This window comes from Sceloporus occidentalis, unplaced genomic scaffold (genome assembly GCF_023333645.1).
Source record: "Sceloporus occidentalis isolate IW3139 unplaced genomic scaffold, rSceOcc1.0.p SCAF_2, whole genome shotgun sequence".
Lineage (NCBI taxonomy): Eukaryota > Metazoa > Chordata > Lepidosauria > Squamata > Phrynosomatidae > Sceloporus > Sceloporus occidentalis.
This window is the reverse complement of record NW_028316982.1, coordinates 235,446,769-235,460,429: the sequence shown is the minus strand read 5'-3', so window position 1 is coordinate 235,460,429 and position 13,661 is coordinate 235,446,769. Positions and strand designations below refer to the sequence as shown.

Here is a 13,661-nt window from a genome sequence, read left to right as displayed (position 1 = left end):
AGAAGAAAATAGGCTATGTTTCTGGAGTTGTTAATTTGATAGTTTTTGCACTGAAACTTTGATACTTCCTATAACCTTCAACAAGGCTGTTTAGATTTATAATTCAGCATTATCCAAGCATCAACATTATATTATAATAGATTAAGTATCTTTAAAAGCAGGGTCTTTAAACTGAAGTGAGTCAGAGGAAAGTAATGAAGGTTATGTCTTCATTGGAGAAAAACAGAATCTTAAGAAGTATATTTTAGTCAGCTCTCACAATCTCTTTCTTTGGTTCATGATTTGGCTGCATTCATCCAATGCACTAACATGGGCTACAAACTAAATGTTGCATATCCTTAGGGCTTTGGGGAAAATATGTATATGGTGTTGATGTCTGAAAAAAATGTCTCTAAATGGGCTTCTCCAAAGGATTCATATATAGTATTTTTTAAACACACACAACAATGTGTTGTGTTTTCCCCCTTCTGTAAGAGGCTTATAGGGCAACAATATTCCAGATGGTTGATACAAGAGAAAGACTGGAGCTTTCTAAATACAGTGGGCCACAATATCATCAGGCTAACAATCTGCAGATTCAACCACTTGCGTATTGCCACATCCCATATTATTCAATGGCACTTTGAGCATGCAAGTGTGCTGACACAGATGTGTGCAAATTACAGCCCACTAAATAATATGGGGCTTGAACATCCATGTTTTTCCATATCCGCAGGGCCCCCACAGAACCAAAGCCTTGTGCATGGCAAGGGTCCATTGTATAATCTGTTAGATTTACGAAGAACTCTGTGCATCCTGAAATTTGTCAAGTTACCTATGTCTGTTGAAGTTCCGTCTGTTGGTGTTGAATACGATATCCAACATAACTTGAAAGAAGGTAATTAAAAATAACTTGCTCCTTCTTTTGGTAATCATAGTATAACTGCATAACTATTAACTAATACACCTTAACAAGAGATGGCATCATTCCTTTTGTGGCATAATAAAAGTTTACAGTTCATGTGCTGGTTCATACTCTGTCTTTTGCTGCTCCACCATATTCTGTTGTGGATTTTGAGATAATGAAGAGGTAGACACCAAGACAATGTGTTGTTTACCACATGTCAGTGGCTTGTGGCAAGCAGCTGAAAGATCTTTAGTAACTCTAACTTCCTTTTTAGTTACTTTGGAAAGCAGGAAAGGTGGATAAAATTATAACTCTGCCAGTAACTTTTAAAAGCAACTTCACATGCTCTTGTAAATAGGTTTACAGTCTAGCAAGTTGAAACCCTATATCTAGAATGCTTTCATACAAATGTGCAGTTTGTATTATTATGGAACTTTATTTTAGCACATACACATCTGATGAAGGAATCTTTTCATCATCTGCACCTCTATAGATGGGGCCATTTTGATAGACACCCTTATTTAATGTCTTAAGAACTGAACAGGCTTATCTTGGAACATGTAATTAGAATGTTAAATGCCAAGACCAAAACTTTGAATTTTCTAGACAGCTGGGAAGTGAGAGTAGATTGGAAGCAAACCCTGCTCTCCAAGTCTTGGTAACATGAGTGGCAACAAAAAGTACTTTGCATTTGTATTTTCCATAATGTAGAGGTGCATCCACACATGGACGTAGCCAGAACTTTGAGAAGAAGGGGGTCCAGACTAAGTGCCACCTTTATAGTGGGGATTGGGCACAGCAGTGTGCACCATTCATTATATCTAATGGAAGGGGGGGTCCAGACCCCACCCCCCTTGGCTACATCCCTGATCCACAGGTCCATCTTATCCATTGATTCCCAAACTCTGGGTATTTCTGTGTGTTCTGGACTTCATTTCCCAAAATTCCAAACTATTGGCCAAGATGGCCGCAGCTTTTGGAAGGTGAAGTCCAAAACACCTGGAGGGCCAGAGTTTGGGAATCACAGATCCTAGTTCAGAGATCTTTTTTCCTCTCAGTGACCTTGTTTGATGTTTCTCAACTGTATTGACAGATGTAAGGCTTTGGTCCCAAGAATAATTTTTCTAATTCACCCCCAGGGAATCGGGGTTGCAAGTTGAGCAGTATATTAGCAGTTATTTTATTTATTATTTTAAAGCAGTGGTCTCAAACTTTGGTCCTCTGGATATTTTGGACCTCACCTCCCAGAAGCCTTAGCCAGCTTGGTCAATGGCCAGAAATTCTGGGAGTTGAAGCCCAAACGCCTGGAGGACCAAAGTTTAGGAACCAGTATTTTAAAGCAATAGCTTTATATAAAAAGAAGAAGAAGAAGAAGAAGAAGAAGAAGAAGAAGAAGAAGAAGAAGAAGAAGAAGAAGAAGTGTGCACGAACAAAGAATTGCCTTGACCAGTTTGTTGCTAATTTTCTGGAGGAACATTTATATGGAGTGATGGGAAATGCTTACAAAAATCATCTTATCCATAACTAACCCACCCTACAAAATCTTTTTTTTTTCCTGGACGCTTCCTACCACAAGGAGATGCCTTGACAACTCTAGACTCTTCCTAATTATAGCTGCCTAGACCTGGTCTAATTATTACTATACAATGCTCCTAAGATCCAGTCCACTTGCAAGTTTTCAAAATGCAGCTGAGAGTTGGCTAACCTGTGACATCACCAGACCTCACTTGATGACATCACTGGTCCTGGCTTGGTGACATTATCAAGCCCATCTCTTTGGTCACTGGAAAGCCTTGGCATCCTGGAAAATGGCATCCCTGATTTTCAATAAACTCTAAGTAGGACTCTTAATCTAGGGAGATCTCTTCCCTGTGTGTGTATTCCGTACTGTATTACACACATGCATATTGGATATTGGATTACGTTTTACTGAAAATGGCTAGTTGTATTTTTATATGGGCGTTACATCTGTATATGTGAAATAATCATGTGAAGTATCCCTCTGGGATGGTGGTTGGGCAGTTTAGAACAGTGACACTTTTGTCACTGTTCAATCAGAACTCTAATTAGATCCAGAGAGTTTACAAAACGCTTTGATGTGATCTGAAAAGGCCAGTTAAAGAAAATCTCAATATGGCTTGCCTTTATGCCATGTCTTTATTCTGCTCAGCCCTGATTTCTCAAAATTCTTCATATCAACTGTTACTAAAACATATTCACATTAAGACAGTGTGATGATAAAATTGGGTGGGGGGAGGGAGTTTCCAGTGAATGAATGACTGGCATCAGCATTTGTATTTCATCTTGAAGAAATTGCTCTTTTTTTTAAAATAGCTTAACTTGTTACAGTGTTGACTAGCTGCAGGTTTTGTGATAATCTCTAATGCTGATAAGCAAAAAGGCAAACATTACCAAGATGTGAACTCCACAATCTGTCAGAAAGCCTTGCAAGCGACTCTTAACATGGAAAGTTTTACAGCTTGGAAAATGTTCTTTAACTGTATATGCTGACACTTTTCTCACTATATAGGAGAAATATGTTCAATTTCTTTTTATCAAATGGAAGAAAATTTAATATCTCAATAAATGGCTTTTTAGATAATTTTAGGTCCTAGTTGTGATAATAAATGCTTACATGCCTAAAAAAGAAATTTATGGTGGCAAAGCCTATACAAAAAGAAACAGAACTCGGTTTTTAATAGTTTAAAAGAGGACCACATACAGACATGGGATATGCATCTTACTACTTGGTAAGTGAGAGTGGTTTAGAATGGAAAGGGTATGATTTGTAAGAGCTGAAAGTGGTTTGAGAGAGAGATTGTTTCCTGCAATTCTTACACAATCACTTTTCCCCACTGTTGTCTCTAGACAAACAGGGTTTGCAGGTTTTTGACACAGTGCAGAATTGGTTTACCAGAGGTAGATGCGGCTAACTGTGCTTACCACAAACAATGATTTCTCTTTTGCATTGTCTTCACCTCCCTGAAAATAAGATTATTCTGTCTCTACAATTAAAATTGATTTGAATGACTTTCTTTCTCTCTTAAGGGAAGGTTTTCTTTAATGCTTTGAAATGAATCTGCTTTTACAGCTGTATGTTCTGTATTTCAGTACGGATAGGGATTTCACATACTAAAAGGCAGCATGTGACTCAGTTCTCTAGGTGCACGTCATCATATGCGTTTAATCTGTGTGTTCAATCTTTGTTAAGATATTTATTTCTTATCCACCTCTTCATTTGATTTGAGGAGGGGAACAACAGATGAAACACATTTTAAAGCTACAGTATTAACTCATATTAAAAAAAAAAAAAAAAGAAACCATCCCTCTGAGTACAGTGTTAAAAGGTGAGAGCTTAGTCCATCCTGGAAAAAACTAAAAGAACCATCAACCCCTTTACTCTCTCAGTGAGTAGAAGTGCCAAAGAATTACTGCCATCACTGCCACTATTTTCCCATCCAGGCATTCAAAAAAGCTAGAAGTGGTGCAGCAGCATAGAGAGTAGATGGGGTTGGTGGTTCTTTCAGGTTTCCCCCAGGATGGATGAAGCTCTAGCCTTTTGCCACTACTCTGAGAAGAGATGTTTTCCTTTAAAAAAAGGAAAGGAAAGGAAAAAGAATTAAGGTATAGTACTTACACTGACCCATTGACATGTTGACCCAGGTTTTTTGGGTTGATCTTTTGATTAAAATTTCCAGTCTTACACATGATTTATATAGTAAATCTATTTTTTATTTAGATGAGCATATCATCTTTCTCCTTGTTGGGGCAGATTATCAGTCTGTCAGGAACAGCCTTGCAATCAGCAATTTTAGGTGGTGGAGAAATGCCACAAATGCAGTTGAATCTGGGGCTGTTTCCACAAGAGCCAATATGTCCATAGCCTTGGCCATTTCCTTGTTCCAGAATCAGCCCAGGCTTTGGCAGGATAACCTGCTGAGACAACAGAAAAGGTCTGTTGTTCTGTCTGGATCCAGAAGCCCACTGGGCAGACCATCTTACTTGCCCCTCATTCCTGTGGAGGCTCCAAGTTCCAATGAGTCTAAAGCCCACTAGATAATGATCTGGCCATGACAGTGGAACTACTGAAAGTTCCTCCACACCCAGATCTCATCCCCTGCCCAGCATAGAAAACCAGGTCCAGAGTGTTTTATGCAACATGGATGGTGCCATATACTACTTGAGCCATAACCTTGGATTGAATTCAGATTAGTAGCAAACAGGAAGCCACTACAATTCCTTTTTAGGTGTTATATGGTTAGCTGTTAAATGAAATCCAGTAACAGTATGGCCATCACATTTTGCACTTTTCAAGAGCTGTCACATACATTTTCATCAGGAACTACCTTACTAGGAGTTAATCAAAGGCCTTCACAAAGAAAGGGTTACAGCTGATATACCAACTCAAACTGAGTAAAGGCACTCCTGGCCACAGCAGCTACCTGGCCTTCCAAGAGCAATGCTGTGCCCAAATTATTATCCTGATCTTTCAGAAGGAAGCCTATCCAAAATAATTTGTAATCTTTGTTCCAGTTTTCCATTTTCATTCACACACATCTAAATCTTGTGCATCAAGACAACAGTTCAGGACATCCATAGTCTCCTTGACATCAGAGCTGGGTATAATCAGCATGTTGAGGACACCCAACCTTCAAACTCCTGATTATCTCACTGAGCAATTTCATGTAGAAGTTGAAAAGAATAGGGAATAGTAATGAAACCTGTGATACCCCACAGGTTAATGGCCAGGAGTCTTCCATCACCACTTTCTGGGAGTTTCAGCCAAGAAGGACATGACTCAGTGCACAACAGTTTTCCCAAGTCTCATATCAGCTAAATGGCTCAGAGGAGTATCATGGTCAATGGTATTGAATGCTACTTCACAATATTGAATGAGATCCAACAGGGCTGCACTCCTTTTGTCCCTTCCTGTCATAGATCACATTTTTAGATTGCCATGAACAGTAAATCCTATAAATTTACACCTAATCTATTTCTAAACATCTCTGTGATACAGTAGAGCACATAATGGATCCCATGATTTGGCCTTTAAGTTATTTATCATTGAAATATCTGAAAATAATCACCATGTTCTCAAGAACGTGATGATAAGAGAAAACTGTTGTCTATACACACACACACTATTAATTGTATATTCACAATATGCACTGTGATAGTAGAAGTGAATGTTGTTGTTAACAACTTTATTTACATTCCACTTTCTCTGAAGGTTGGGAGTCAAGGCAGCTGAGAAGTTTAAATGATTACAATATAGTTAAAACCATACAAAAACTCAAGATTAAAAGAGGATTAAACCACTAATATTATTAAAAGAAATTTAAAACGTACACTTCAAATGAGAAAATTCAGTTTGAGAAATACAATTTAGAATAATACAGCACCATCTTAAACGGCCTTTCCTTAAAGACCATTCATTCTAAAATTCTGTCAGAAATAATAATAATAATAATAATAATAATAATAATAATAATAATAGGATGGGGGCCACTCTAACCTCCTTAAGAATGGAGTTCTAGAGCCTAGGGACAGCCACTGAGAAGGCCCTGTTGTGTACCCCTTGACTGCACACGAAAGAAGGGCCTCTCTTAAGGATTTTAGGGCTTTGGGAGGCTCATATACCACCTTTACTCTTATTATAATAGTGAATGTTTTGGATTTGTTGTCTGAGACTGTTTTCTCTTGATGTAAAAAAAGAAAGGAAAAATGTTATATCTATTTATCAGCCACTGTCTGCCCTAGATTTCAAAATTATTCAAAAAAGTCTTCATAAAACTATACTGCCACTTTTATTTATTTATTTTACTAGCAACCAGTGTAAAGGGCACTGCATTAGAAGTCATTTAAAAATAGATAAAAAGAAGGGTGAAACTTTGCGAATGACTGTTGATCTGACATTATTTTTTTGCAAGTTAGACAGATGTGAAAGCCACCCATCAGCTGTTGCTCAAGACTAGCTATCAGATCAGGAATCTGCAGTCTGAGTCTTCAAATCCTAGTACTAATCGCAGTGATAAAGAACTACCTTTTGATTAATCTTGCCTTAGACTTCAGCTGAAATATACTGCAGTTTAATTACTGAACAAAATCTACTTTGTCTGATCTGCTAGTCTGCTTTGTAATTTTATAATATAATCAGCATTGCCTCTGTCTGAAGCTTGAGGGGTCTGAAGTCCATGGACCTATTTGACCGGAATGAAGAAAATGATCTTCCAACAGCCACTAGCCACAATGCTTTAATTAATAAAATCTTGTTTCTGTCTTTCTCGCTGTTCTTGCTGTTGGTTTTTGTGACACTAAAAGAGAAATGTGCTCCAGTGTAAAGATCACGTAACAAGTAAGGCATCATTGCCATTTTGTTTAAAAGTGACAAAATCATGTAGGTCATATTACTTTTTAAAATGATGGTCCGATGTCTGCAGCAAACTGTATGTTAGAGCACCTGCTGTACATTGATATAAGCACTTCTCTGGCATTATATTACAGCAGAAAATCTGAACCTGTTTGTTCCTTACTTTGGCATCTTTAACAGCAAAGTCTGAGAAGAACTTCAGGTTGAATGTGATTAGAAATCCTTAGTTTTGATGGATTCTTACTTGATCAAGGTTCCCAGATCTGAGGTTTCTGCTTCTATTCAAGTAACAGCAGCCAGAATCCCCAAGCATACCATGCTTGTATAAGGTGACAAATTAGAAAACGGAAAAATGGGACATTTTCTTAGAGGTCTGTGCCCCCTTATGGGTTCAAATATTCTATTCAGGACTTTAGTTACATATTTCACATAGATATATGTGTATTTCATCATCTCTTATTCCTACACAGTAAGTCTTTTTCACACACACAATGAAATGAATAAGGAGAAATATCTGCTAGGTCAAAAATAGCAATAGCAAGTACATTTCTATACCGCTTATCAGTGCTCTTAAGCACTCCCTAAGTGGTTTACAAAGTGCAAGCTGATTGCCCCCAACAATCTGGGTACTCATTTTAGCGACCTTGGAAGGATGCAAGCCTGAGTCGAGCTTGAGCCCTTCGCTGATATTGAACTCACAACTTTATAGTTTGTGAGTGAGTGGCTGCAGTACAGGCATTTAACTACTGCGCCACTGGGGAGTGAGCACTGCGCCAACAGGGAGTAAGGAGTAAAGCATTAACTCTCTGCTCTTTCTCTCATTGGCACAGATCAGCCTTGGTAGCTTCTGTGTTAGATATTTCACCTTGACATAAGGAAAAAACAGTTGAAATTTACCCAACAGTTGTTTGTTGTGTGCTTCCAAGTCATTTTTGACTTGTAGCAACTCCAAGGCAAACCTATCATAGGTTTTTCTTGGCATGTTCTTCAGAGGGTTTTGCAATTGCCATCCCCTGAGGCTGAAAGAGTATGATTTGTGGTGATTTGAACCCTGGTTTCTAGAGTCATAGTCCAATGCCCAAACCACTAAATCACGCTATGTAGCTTCAGACAAAGCCCACAAACACATCAGCTAGCAGAATTCAATGATGCCCAATCCATCATTTGCTTTTATTCTCACTTCTTTTCTCCATATTATGTGAGCCTTCATAAAAATAGTGCCCTTAGAAAGGAACAAATGTGAGAATATTTCCCAAAGCTTTACTGTTTTCAAATGTGTTACTGCTGTGGGGAGAAAGCTCCCTCCATGTCATCATTTTGCATCCTCCCAGCACAGACTGGAGAGAGCCAATGACCGTTTTGCTATGTTGTGATAGTCAGATGCATGGTGACAACAGAGGATGTCTGCCTCATTGCATGCTGGTTATCAAATCATAGGCAGTCCTTGGCTTCTTCCTGCTCACCCTGTGACCCCAGGGCCATGTGGGGGCAGAGGAGGGAGCAATGAAGAATTATCCAGCTATGCTCTAATATCTAGTGCACAACGATGCAGACATCCTCCAGGACCCCCCAGGAGTCTGGCAAGGGTGGTTGTTGTTGGTGGTGCCTTCAGGTCATTACTGACATACGACAACCTGAAGGTGACCCTATCGTGCAGTTTTCTTGGCAGAATTTATTGAGAGAAGGTTTCTCCTTGCCTTCCTCTGAGGCTGAGAGAGTGAATTCCTGTGGTCATCCAGTGGATATCCATGGTTGAGAGGGGATATAAATCCTAGTCTTTCAACACCCTAGCCCAACACTCAAACTACTAGACCATGTTGGTTTTCATATGGTAAGGTGCTGCTGTTACATAAGCTAGAGGATAAAGGAAACAAAACTTGCATAAAGAGCAACTCCACTTGAGAACAGCACTTTCTCAACACATTATTCTCCAGTGTTCTTCTGTTATTAAATGCAGTGCTTTCAATTTTCATAGACAGGTGAATGGTAAGGATATAATGGATGATGGTATTGAGGAGTTCTGAGAGATGCAGTAAGACCAATGGGTCTTTATCCCGTTTCAAATCTTCTAGGGTGCTGTATGTCCCTAACATTGGCTTTTTCTCTAACCCTGTTCATTGGGTCATCTTTTTGTTTTTGCTGTTTTTAATCTCATTTGATTTCTTTTGATTATTTGTTCATTGTTTTGTTGAATTCTTGTACTTTGCTTTGCACATTTTAATAATAGAAACTTGCCTCCATGAGCTATGTCAAAAGACAGAACTTCCCTGTCTTTCTGTATTATTTCCTTTGTTATCGCCGTATCTTCCTTGCTGCATTTAATACATTTCCATCCTTTAAAAAAGAAACCTGGGATATTGTTTAAAACAAAAGTACATTTTTGCCAGAACTTGGAATTTATTTATTAAAATATAATATATTCACCATAATTCATTATAACTTTTAAACATCAGATTTAAAAGGTATTAGTTTGTTTGTTTTAATAATGGCTTTGATAGCAACTAAGTAAAGTTTATCATTTCACAATAATTTAATGGGGGAAAGTTTGATGTCTGCATCCACAGTCATTTTTAGTAATGTCAATTAAAATTTAAAGTCTCATGTCACTAGCATATTAATCATGTTCAGAACAATGAAATTCTTTTTGTATTAATTACTGAACAATTAATTTTACCAGATTATGTTCAGAGTTAATATTAACATACTTTCTGCAACATTCATGTTTTCAAGTTCTAGTGAGACATATGGAAAGTCTTTCACATATGGAGTGAAAAGTTGTGTGAATAAAATCTGAAGGATAGAACGGGTGGGTGTGAGAAATGAACTAACACTTACCTAGAGAGGTCTGTTTTACACTATGATAACTCCAATTAGTCATTCTTTTTGGTTCAGTAAGTCCTGTAAGAAACCAACCTTGACCTTCATAAGATGTCTCATCTTGTTGGTCCCTACAACATATTCAAATACTGATAAATACCAGATTCTAATACATGTATATGAATGCAAGTGCTATGGAACATTTTATATGATGCAACATAGTGTACTCATTTAAGTGACCTCAGAAGGACCCTCATTCTAATATTCTTCCATTAATTTCTCTGTCAGTATTAAGTTTTGATTCTATTTTTATTCATTTCTTCCTTTCTCTCAGTAATGGGGTGTAAATCATATCAATATGATTAAAAAACCAGGTACAAATTAAAACACTGTAAGTTATAAAATTAAAACACAATTGAATTAAAACATTTAAAACATTTCAATTAAAATAATAGTAATACTAATGCTAATAAAAATTAAAAGTTGCAAGGTACAACATGCATCGGTCAACGCCCTGTCCCTAGCAGCCTTACCACACACCTGAATAAGGACTTTGCTTACCAAAAGAAGGGTAAGGAGGAGGGAGCAAACCTGTGTCCACTTTCACACATCTATGGATATTATCATATGCCTTTCGGCAATCATAAAGGTTTTTCTGTGTTACACTCTTTTTATGATGGTATATTTTTGGAAAAATATGGTTTAGAAACATACCTAATTAAAAAACATCAGGTTAGATCCAGAGTTAATTATACTAAAGGTAGACCCATTAGAAACTACAGGATTCAAGTTGGTCATAATGAACCTAAGCGCCCCTGATTGTACTGACGCTGCTGTAAGTATAATTAAGTCTTGATCCAATCCATAAACTCAACTGATATGTGCAGCAGCAGTGTCCGCATCTTCCACTCACAAAGTGCTGCTGAAGTCTGCTCAGTGAAGAGTATTGTTAATCCAATAATGACTTCTCAGTCCCTGGCATCCATACATTAGCAACAGAGGCCAATAGAGGTCCTGACTGCCAAGTTGTCAACTGTGATACAGTATGAATGCAGTGAAATTACCCTGGGCTATAGAAACACAGGAGATTGTAACTATTTCTGGCTGTTTATAATTTTCCTAGAATTTAATAATATATAAAAAAAATTGCAATATGAATCTCCTTTACATTAATCTTGGGCATAAGAATCTACTTCCATATAACCAACAGCTCTGTGTGAATAAAATATTTTTTTAAAAGTTCAACAATCTGATTTGGTAGAACAACAAACTTACAGTAGCTTCCAAAGGAACTTCCCTTACCCAAAGGTCTGCTCCATTTATTATCAGACAAGGATTTTTGTTTTCCTTTTAACCAATATATAGCAGAGAATGGAGGGGTGAGTAAAGATACTACTTAAATTGACAGATCACCTTTGTTTAATTTGGTCGAATTTGGATATGAACAAAGCTCTATTGAAAGGCAGGTTTTGAAGAGTTCCATATATATAAACACAATTTTTAAATTAGGTACATGAATTAATAATAATAATAATAATAATAATAATAATAATAATTTGTATTTTCCCGCCTCTCCCTGAGAATTAGAAGGTATGCAGGATTTTTTTTAATGGCAGACAAAAATCTAAGCCAGAATAATGGTTGGCTACCCTGTGACTGTGACCAGGATGCTTTTCTACTCTACAGTTACACAACTATGATTATGTTTTAACTGCCATGGTTCCATTCTAGGATTTTCATTTAGAGATAGATATATAGATTTCTCTGCCACAGAGCTCTAGTGCCTCACCAAATCCAAACCCATAGATTGTAGCCATGATAGGTAAAGTGGAATAATAGTGCAATAGCTGTTGTGTGAAAAGACCCCTGCTATGTTGAAGCTCCCCATAATGGGGAAAATTTTGTGACAAGGGATTTTAGAAATCTATTTAGAATTTAAGATGTGTAGTGGTATGTTAAATTGTTAAATACATAGAATAAAACTGCTTTTTGTGAACATTGGACCCCAAAGACAATCAAATTCATTGGATGCCTGGATTTCAAATTTTCATCTGTACCCTTTGTACTTAGAACTTCATGCATTTGACAGATGGAGTTCTGATCTAAAAATGCCATAATAATTACATAGACTCTTTTACTGCCAAAAGTTTTAGGGAGGTTTTTTTTTTAAAGATAAACTGCTTTGACTGGGTCTCACTATAATTTGTAATATATTCCTTATTCCTCACTATTGCCAGCATGAATGAAAATCAGTTGCTTTTCTTATCTCACATAGTCTCCCATGATAATGTTGTATCTGAAGTTCAGGGAGTCATCTTTCCTGTGACAGCAGGAGCCTTGGGTGTGTTTTTGTCTGTGTAGTGCCTGCAGAGAGTGTTCTAGTGCTAGGGAGTATAAGATGTACTAGATGGACATTGAGTATTCTGCTGTGCCTCTAGAAATGGCTTCCCGGTAGAGAATTAGAACTGGATAATCAGCAACAGAGGATAACCATTTTGAAAGGGGTGACATTTTTGCTCCCATCTTTGGGTTTATTTTCTGATAAATACATTAATTTGTGGAGGGAATTTAGAAGTGAAAATGAGCATTGCTTACTGAAGGCATTGCAGACAGAGAATTATTGTTTCGAAGGCTATTGATTTTTGCAGCAGCTGATATTTCAATCTGGGTGCAGCATGTCTGTGCCTCTCCGCACACTTGTCAAGAAGAAATATGATAGTGTCTTAAAAGATTAATAATATCGCTGGTCCTCAGGAGGCCTGTCTTAATTCACTGGCCTGTTCTTTGACATGTACTGTAATTTATCTAGTCTGATTTGAATAGCAAATGGCAATCGGCTGCCATTAGGGAAATAGGCATCACTCTTATTGATCCAGTATAGGCTGGGCTTTATTTAAGGGGAACTGTAAAATATTATTAACTTCATGGTTAGAAGCTAGGACAGTTCTTTACCTCATCCCATAGATCAGCCTTCCTCGGACTAGTGCTTTCCAGATGTTTTCAATTACAAGTCCCATAATCCCTGAACATTGCCCATGCTGGTGAAAGCTGGTGGGAGCTGTAGTCCATAGCATCTGACCTGGGTAACTTGCCCAAGTCACCTAGTGGGTTTTTATGCTTGAATGGGGAATCAAACCCTAGTTTCCAGAGATGTTGTCCAACCCTCAAACTAGTACACCACATTGGCGCTCTAGTGGTGGCTTAGAATATTTTTAAATGACAGTAAAATGAATCATGGATAAATGAAAGTGAGAGTGATCCCTCTCAATAGCGAAAGACTATTTCAAGTACAGTGGGCCCTGTCTATTGGCAGGCTTCTAGTCTACAAATTGTTTGCAGATTGCCATATGACATATTATTCAATGATGGTTGATGGCAGTTAACAACAGCATCTACTGGGTTGCAATTGAAGACATCCATCGATATCTTAATTAAGACAGGCAGATAGATGTATTTTGTGTTGTTGTTGTGTTTCAAGTCTTTTCCAATTTATGTTGACCCTAAGGTGAACCTTTTACAGTCTTTTTAGGCAAGAATTTTTCAGAAGGGGTTTGCTATTATCTTCCTCTGAGGCTGAGAGAATGTGAC

The 13,661-nt window shown here is 37.6% G+C and overlaps 1 protein-coding gene across 1 annotated transcript in view; it reads left to right on the top strand.

Annotated features, from left to right (window-relative positions):
• The window catches only part of ZBTB20 (zinc finger and BTB domain containing 20), a 590,333-nt gene that overhangs the window by 256,205 nt on the left and 320,467 nt on the right, over nt 1–13,661 (top strand). The gene's annotated exons all lie outside the window — the stretch shown is intronic.